Source organism: Labrus bergylta, chromosome 6 (assembly GCF_963930695.1).
Source record: "Labrus bergylta chromosome 6, fLabBer1.1, whole genome shotgun sequence".
Lineage (NCBI taxonomy): Eukaryota > Metazoa > Chordata > Actinopteri > Labriformes > Labridae > Labrus > Labrus bergylta.
In genome coordinates, this window is record NC_089200.1 from 273,339 (window position 1) to 280,838 (window position 7,500).

Sequence of the window (7,500 nt, forward strand, 5' to 3'; positions counted from 1 at the left end):
CACACACACATATACACATACATACACACACACATACACACACACATATACACATACACATACACACACACACACATGTACATACACACACACACATGTACATACACACACACACACATACATACACACAGACACACACACACACACATGTACATACACACACACACACACACACACACACACATACACACACACACGCGTACATACATACACACAGACATGTACATACACACACATACACACACGTACATACATACACACACACTACACTCTCTCTCTGTGGACTGTAACTCGTCCGTCATGGCCGCCCCCTCAGCTTCTGTCTCTCAGGGTGTTTCTTGTTTCTTTGATGCTGGAATAAAAAAATCAAACGGTATCTGACTCAGTTTGTCACTTCGCACTACATGTCCCATGATGCACCTGCACAGGCTCCTTAGACGGATACAGTCAGTGCAGCAAAAGGTTCAAACATCTGACTCCTCCCACCTCAGCTACACTGAGGTTTAAAACAAACAACAGCTGACCGCAAAGGTATCAGGTAACAAACACTGAACAATGGGAGGGGCTGTGAGGCATTCACTGTCTCTATTAATGTGGGAAAATAAAACTTTCAATTCACACCAGGGCCCTTTCCGAATAGCCACAGTTCAGTATGCAGTACGTACTATTCAGTAGGAGCTTCAGTAGACTGAACTCTCGTGGTTATTTTTTGGGTCCACCTCAGTATACTGAACATTTCAGTATGGATACTAACTTCCTGGTTTTATGCAGTATGGATCGGATGAATCCTTTCAGGAAATGAATTGTGTTTTACCCACAATGCTGTGCGAAATGAAACGTAAATCGTCACTTCAGGTCCGCCTCCAAATCAAAACAAACGAGCGTGGATTAATAGAATACATTTTTAATCTAGAGTTAAAGTCCCGACTGAAATCACTACTTTAAATTAACAACAGAAAATAAAACAAATGTCTGCATTACTATAAAACCTTTCCCCCTCTATTTAAATAATGATTTCACTATTTAAATAATGAGTTCACTATTTAAATAATGAGTTCACTATTTAAATGTGTCTTTATTGGTTTATTTTATATTCTGTATATTACTGTCTTTCATTTGTTCTTTATGTACTGTATGTTATTTAGTTATTTAATCTTTTACTTGATTTACATTGTAATATTGTTTTTTGTTTACCTGACTGTATATGAGCATTACTCTTCTTCAATAAAGATAAACAAAATAAATTAAAAAAAGCGGGTGAATGTGGCTGGTTCAGGAAACGTAAATGACGTCACTTCCTCACTGAATGAATCAGAAGAAGTAGGAACAAATATCTGCCTACTGTGTGTGCATACTGAAGAGTAGGTACTAAACAGTATACAGCACGGATAGTAGGTACTAAACAGTAAACAGTAGATAGTAGGTACTAAACAGTATACAGCAGATAGTAGGTACTAAACAGTAAACAGCAGATAGTAGGTACTAAACAGTATACAGCAGATAGTAGGTACTAAACAGTATACAGCAGATAGTAGGTACTAAACAGTATACAGCAGATAGTAGGTACTAAACAGTAAACAGCAGATAGTAGGTACTAAACAGTATACAGCACGGATAGTAGGTACTAAACAGTAAACAGTAGATAGTAGGTACTAAACAGCATACAGCAGATAGTAGGTACTAAACAGTAAACAGCAGATAGTAGGTACTAAACAGTATACAGTAGATAGTAGGTACTAAACAGTAAACAGCAGATAGTAGGTACTAAACAGTATACAGCAGATAGTAGGTACTAAACAGTATACAGCAGATAGATACTAAACAGTATACAGCAGATAGTAGGTACTAAACAGTAAACAGCAGATAGTAGGTACTAAACAGTATACAGCAGATAGTAGGTACTAAACAGTATACAGCAGATAGATACTAAACAGTATACAGCAGATAGTAGGTACTAAACAGTAAACAGCAGATAGTAGGTACTAAACAGTATACAGCAGATAGTAGGTACTAAACAGTATACAGCAGATAGTAGGTACTAAACAGTATACAGCAGATAGTAGGTACTAAACAGTAAACAGCAGATAGTAGGTACTAAACAGTATACAGCAGATAGTAGGTACTAAACAGTAAACAGCAGATAGTAGGTACTAAACAGTATACAGCACGGATAGTAGGTACTAAACAGTAAACAGTAGATAGTAGGTACTAAACAGTATACAGCAGATAGTAGGTACTAAACAGTATACAGCAGATAGTAGGTACTAAACAGTATACAGCACGGATAGTAGGTACTAAACAGTAAACAGTAGATAGTAGGTACTAAACAGTATACAGCAGATAGTAGGTACTAAACAGTAAACAGCAGATAGTAGGTACTAAACAGTAAACAGTAGATAGTAGGTACTAAACAGTATACAGCAGATAGTAGGTACTAAACAGTATACAGCAGATAGTAGGTACTAAACAGTATACAGCACGGATAGTAGGTACTAAACAGTAAACAGTAGATAGTAGGTACTAAACAGTATACAGCAGATAGTAGGTACTAAACAGTAAACAGCAGATAGTAGGTACTAAACAGTATACAGCAGATAGTAGGTACTAAACAGTAAACAGCAGATAGTAGGTACTAAACAGTATACAGCACGGATAGTAGGTACTAAACAGTAAACAGTAGATAGTAGGTACTAAACAGCATACAGCAGATAGTAGGTACTAAACAGTAAACAGCAGATAGTAGGTACTAAACAGTATACAGTAGATAGTAGGTACTAAACAGTAAACAGCAGATAGTAGGTACTAAACAGTATACAGCAGATAGTAGGTACTAAACAGTATACAGCAGATAGATACTAAACAGTATACAGCAGATAGTAGGTACTAAACAGTAAACAGCAGATAGTAGGTACTAAACAGTATACAGCAGATAGTAGGTACTAAACAGTATACAGCAGATAGTAGGTACTAAACAGTAAACAGCAGATAGTAGGTACTAAACAGTATACAGCAGATAGTAGGTACTAAACAGTATACAGCAGATAGTAGGTACTAAACAGTATACAGCAGATAGTAGGTACTAAACAGTAAACAGCAGATAGTAGGTACTAAACAGTATACAGCAGATAGTAGGTACTAAACAGTAAACAGCAGATAGTAGGTACTAAACAGTATACAGCACGGATAGTAGGTACTAAACAGTAAACAGTAGATAGTAGGTACTAAACAGTATACAGCAGATAGTAGGTACTAAACAGTATACAGCAGATAGTAGGTACTAAACAGTATACAGCACGGATAGTAGGTACTAAACAGTAAACAGTAGATAGTAGGTACTAAACAGTATACAGCAGATAGTAGGTACTAAACAGTAAACAGCAGATAGTAGGTACTAAACAGTAAACAGTAGATAGTAGGTACTAAACAGTATACAGCAGATAGTAGGTACTAAACAGTATACAGCAGATAGTAGGTACTAAACAGTATACAGCACGGATAGTAGGTACTAAACAGTAAACAGTAGATAGTAGGTACTAAACAGTATACAGCAGATAGTAGGTACTAAACAGTAAACAGCAGATAGTAGGTACTAAACAGTAAACAGCAGATAGTAGGTACTAAACAGTAAACAGCAGATAGTAGGTACTAAACAGTATACAGCAGATAGTAGGTACTAAACAGTAAACAGCAGATAGTAGGTACTAAACAGTATACAGCAGATAGTAGGTACTAAACAGCATACAGCAGATAGTAGGTACTAAACAGTAAACAGCAGATAGTAGGTACTAAACAGTATACAGCAGATAGTAGGTACTAAACAGCATACAGCAGATAGTAGGTACTAAACAGTAAACAGCAGATAGTAGGTACTAAACAGTAAACAGCAGATAGTAGGTACTAAACAGTAAACAGCAGATAGTAGGTACTAAACAGTATACAGTAGATAGTAGGTACTAAACAGTATACAGCAGATAGTAGGTACTAAACAGTAAACAGCAGATAGTAGGTACTAAACAGTATACAGCAGATAGTAGGTACTAAACAGTAAACAGCAGATAGTAGGTACTAAACAGTATACAGCAGATAGTAGGTACTAAACAGTATACAGCAGATAGTAGGTACTAAACAGTAAACAGCAGATAGTAGGTACTAAACAGTATACAGCAGATAGTAGGTACTAAACAGTAAACAGCAGATAGTAGGTACTAAACAGTATACAGCACGGATAGTAGGTACTAAACAGTAAACAGTAGATAGTAGGTACTAAACAGTATACAGTAGATAGTAGGTACTAAACAGCATACAGCAGATAGTAGGTACTAAACAGTAAACAGCAGATAGTAGGTACTAAACAGTATACAGTAGATAGTAGATACTAAACAGTAAACAGCAGATAGTAGGTACTAAACAGTATACAGCAGATAGTAGATACTAAACAGTAAACAGCAGATAGTAGGTACTAAACAGTATACAGCAGATAGTAGGTACTAAACAGTATACAGCAGATAGTAGATACTAAACAGTAAACAGCAGATAGTAGGTACTAAACAGTATACAGCAGATAGTAGGTACTAAACAGTATACAGCAGATAGTAGGTACTAAACAGTAAACAGCAGATAGTAGGTACTAAACAGTAAACAGCAGATAGTAGGTACTAAACAGTATACAGTAGATAGTAGGTACTAAACAGCATACAGCAGATAGTAGGTACTAAACAGTAAACAGCAGATAGTAGGTACTAAACAGTATACAGTAGATAGTAGGTACTAAACAGCATACAGCAGATAGTAGGTACTAAACAGTAAACAGCAGATAGTAGGTACTAAACAGTATACAGTAGATAGTAGATACTAAACAGTAAACAGCAGATAGTAGGTACTAAACAGTATACAGCAGATAGTAGATACTAAACAGTAAACAGCAGATAGTAGGTACTAAACAGTATACAGCAGATAGTAGGTACTAAACAGTATACAGCAGATAGTAGATACTAAACAGTAAACAGCAGATAGTAGGTACTAAACAGTATACAGCAGATAGTAGGTACTAAACAGTATACAGCAGATAGTAGGTACTAAACAGTAAACAGCAGATAGTAGGTACTAAACAGTAAACAGCAGATAGTAGGTACTAAACAGTATACAGTAGATAGTAGGTACTAAACAGCATACAGCAGATAGTAGGTACTAAACAGTAAACAGCAGATAGTAGGTACTAAACAGTATACAGTAGATAGTAGGTACTAAACAGCATACAGCAGATAGTAGGTACTAAACAGTAAACAGCAGATAGTAGGTACTAAACAGTATACAGTAGATAGTAGATACTAAACAGTAAACAGCAGATAGTAGGTACTAAACAGTATACAGCAGATAGTAGATACTAAACAGTAAACAGCAGATAGTAGGTACTAAACAGTATACAGCAGATAGTAGGTACTAAACAGTATACAGCAGATAGTAGATACTAAACAGTAAACAGCAGATAGTAGGTACTAAACAGTATACAGCAGATAGTAGGTACTAAACAGTATACAGCAGATAGTAGGTACTAAACAGTAAACAGCAGATAGTAGGTACTAAACAGTATACAGCACGGATAGTACGTACTGCATACTGCATACTGAAAGATTGAGTTTGTAATTGGCAATTTGGATACAGCCCAGGATGTTATTCTTCACAAGAGGGCTAACCCGACCCGGGTGGAAGTGAACCCGGGCCTACCGCTCGAGACGAGAGTCTCCATACATGGGACGCGCCCTAACCATTGTGCCACCAGCGCACCCCTTACATTTGATATTTAAATATTTAATTAAATGTCTTTTCTTCCTGTGGAGGTGTTACATATCGGAGTTCGCTTCAGAATCAAAGACGTTGAGTTCTCTGGGTTCAGAAGGGCGCCACAGTGTGTGACGGATCAGGCGACTCCCCCGGTCCACGATGGAGGAATCTGGAGTTTGAGTTTCTCAAAGTTTAATGAAAGATTCTGAACTGAGTAAAAACTTCAAAGAGATTCTTTGAGTAGTTCGATTCAAGTTTTTAACACAAAGTTCAAGTTATTTAAAGTCGTCATGACGAGTCTGTGGGGGAGGGGCCTAATGTGAGACCTGCTCCCGGGGGCCCAGATAAATCCTGGAGACGGCCCTGGTCTGGGTCCTGTAGGTGTGTCTGTGGACTTCCTTCTGTCCTGGTCTTGTTTCCATGATGTCATCATTGAGGTGTCGTGTTGACCCCTGACCCGGTTCATTAACCTGCAGCAGGTGAGCTGATGTACAGTGAGTACAGCAGGAAGTCCAGCTCAGACCTGAATGTGTTGAAACCTGATCGGGCTGGAAACTCACACCTGTCCCCTCTGGAACCAGGAGCAACCTGATCCGATCACCTGACACCCCCTCAGCTCACCCCTCAGCCCGCCTCCCCGCAGTCTGCTGTCCACCTGCAGCATGACGGACGCCACGGCCTGGAGGATGCAACCAGGACCAGGACAAGGACCAGGGCTCGGGCCAGGACCAGGACCAGGTCCAAATCGGGTGTGGATCTCTTTGATCGCAGGTGAGATTCTGAGGCTTCACATTAAAGGACTAACCTGCAGGTCTGACTACGTCTTCAAGCAGCCAATCAGGTGAGAGTATTTAATCTGTTTCCAACACGTCTGACTGCAGATGTCATGTGATGTTTGAGCTCACCTGAGGAAACAGGTGCATCACCATCGATCACACCGTTATTAACAAGCTGAGTTCAGATGTTTCACTCTGATCTCAGAGGTTATATGTTTTTATTACGGGTGAGAAAGGAACCAATCAGGCGCTGAGGAGACGTGCAGGTGTTTGTGTCAGAGAGACGTTCAGGTGCTCTCAGCAGAATGTAAGTAAGAGAGAAATACAAACATAAGCATAAGCTCAGTATGAACAGACTGTAAATAATAATAATACAGTCTGTTTGATTACCTCACGTTGTGTTCATGGTCAAGATTCAGAATATTAAATAAAGGTCTAAAATATAAAAATGAACAGAAGAAGAAACAGACCCCCTTTAGGTTTGAGCTGGTGTGTTTAAGGTGTTCTCAGGTGTTCTCAGGTGTACATTATTTGCTCTCTTTTCTTACCGCCTCAGGGAAAAACAAACAGGTTGTGTAGACTCTCTGTTGTTGACTTCTGTAAACACAGAGACACACATTGTTTAAATATCTTTAAAATATATTAAATAAGGAGCTTACAGTTGAACTCGTGGTCCTAAACGTGAACTTTAGTTTAATATTTTTAGTAAGTTTTCCTGGTTTCTTTCCGTTTGTTTTCCTCGACACTCGAATGCCTCATTGTCGTCGTGTTTCCCAGCGGACCGTGAAGGCAGCGCGGCCTGTCCCGTCCTGTGATTGGCTGCGGTTGCCATGAGAGCGGCTCGCGCTGCCATGGCAACGTGTCTTAAGGAGGGATTTGGTCAATCAGAGTTTCAGACTGCCGAAGCCTCAGTGAACAGCTTCAGTGCTAACATGCTAACATG

General features: G+C 38.9%; 2 protein-coding genes across 7 annotated transcripts in view; both read left to right on the forward strand.

Annotated features, from left to right (window-relative positions):
• rtca (RNA 3'-terminal phosphate cyclase) overlaps window positions 1-376 on the forward strand; it is a 5,237-nt gene extending 4,861 nt beyond the window's left edge. The window contains exons 11-13 of one of the 4 annotated variants that reach the window (XR_010666589.1): window positions 1-47; window positions 134-167; window positions 202-376. The exon at window positions 1-47 is cut by the window's left edge and continues 101 nt beyond it. The gene's annotated coding sequence lies outside the window, so the exon portion shown is untranslated. The other 3 variants (XR_010666590.1, XM_065956373.1, XM_065956372.1) reach the window with 3 other exon arrangements.
• A 7,066-nt stretch (window positions 377-7,442) lies between these two features.
• cdc14ab (cell division cycle 14Ab) overlaps window positions 7,443-7,500 on the forward strand; it is a 19,646-nt gene continuing 19,588 nt past the window's right edge. For all 3 annotated transcript variants that reach the window (XM_065956374.1, XM_065956375.1, XM_065956376.1), the window contains exon 1: window positions 7,443-7,500. This exon is cut by the window's right edge and continues 332 nt beyond it. The gene's annotated coding sequence lies outside the window, so the exon portion shown is untranslated.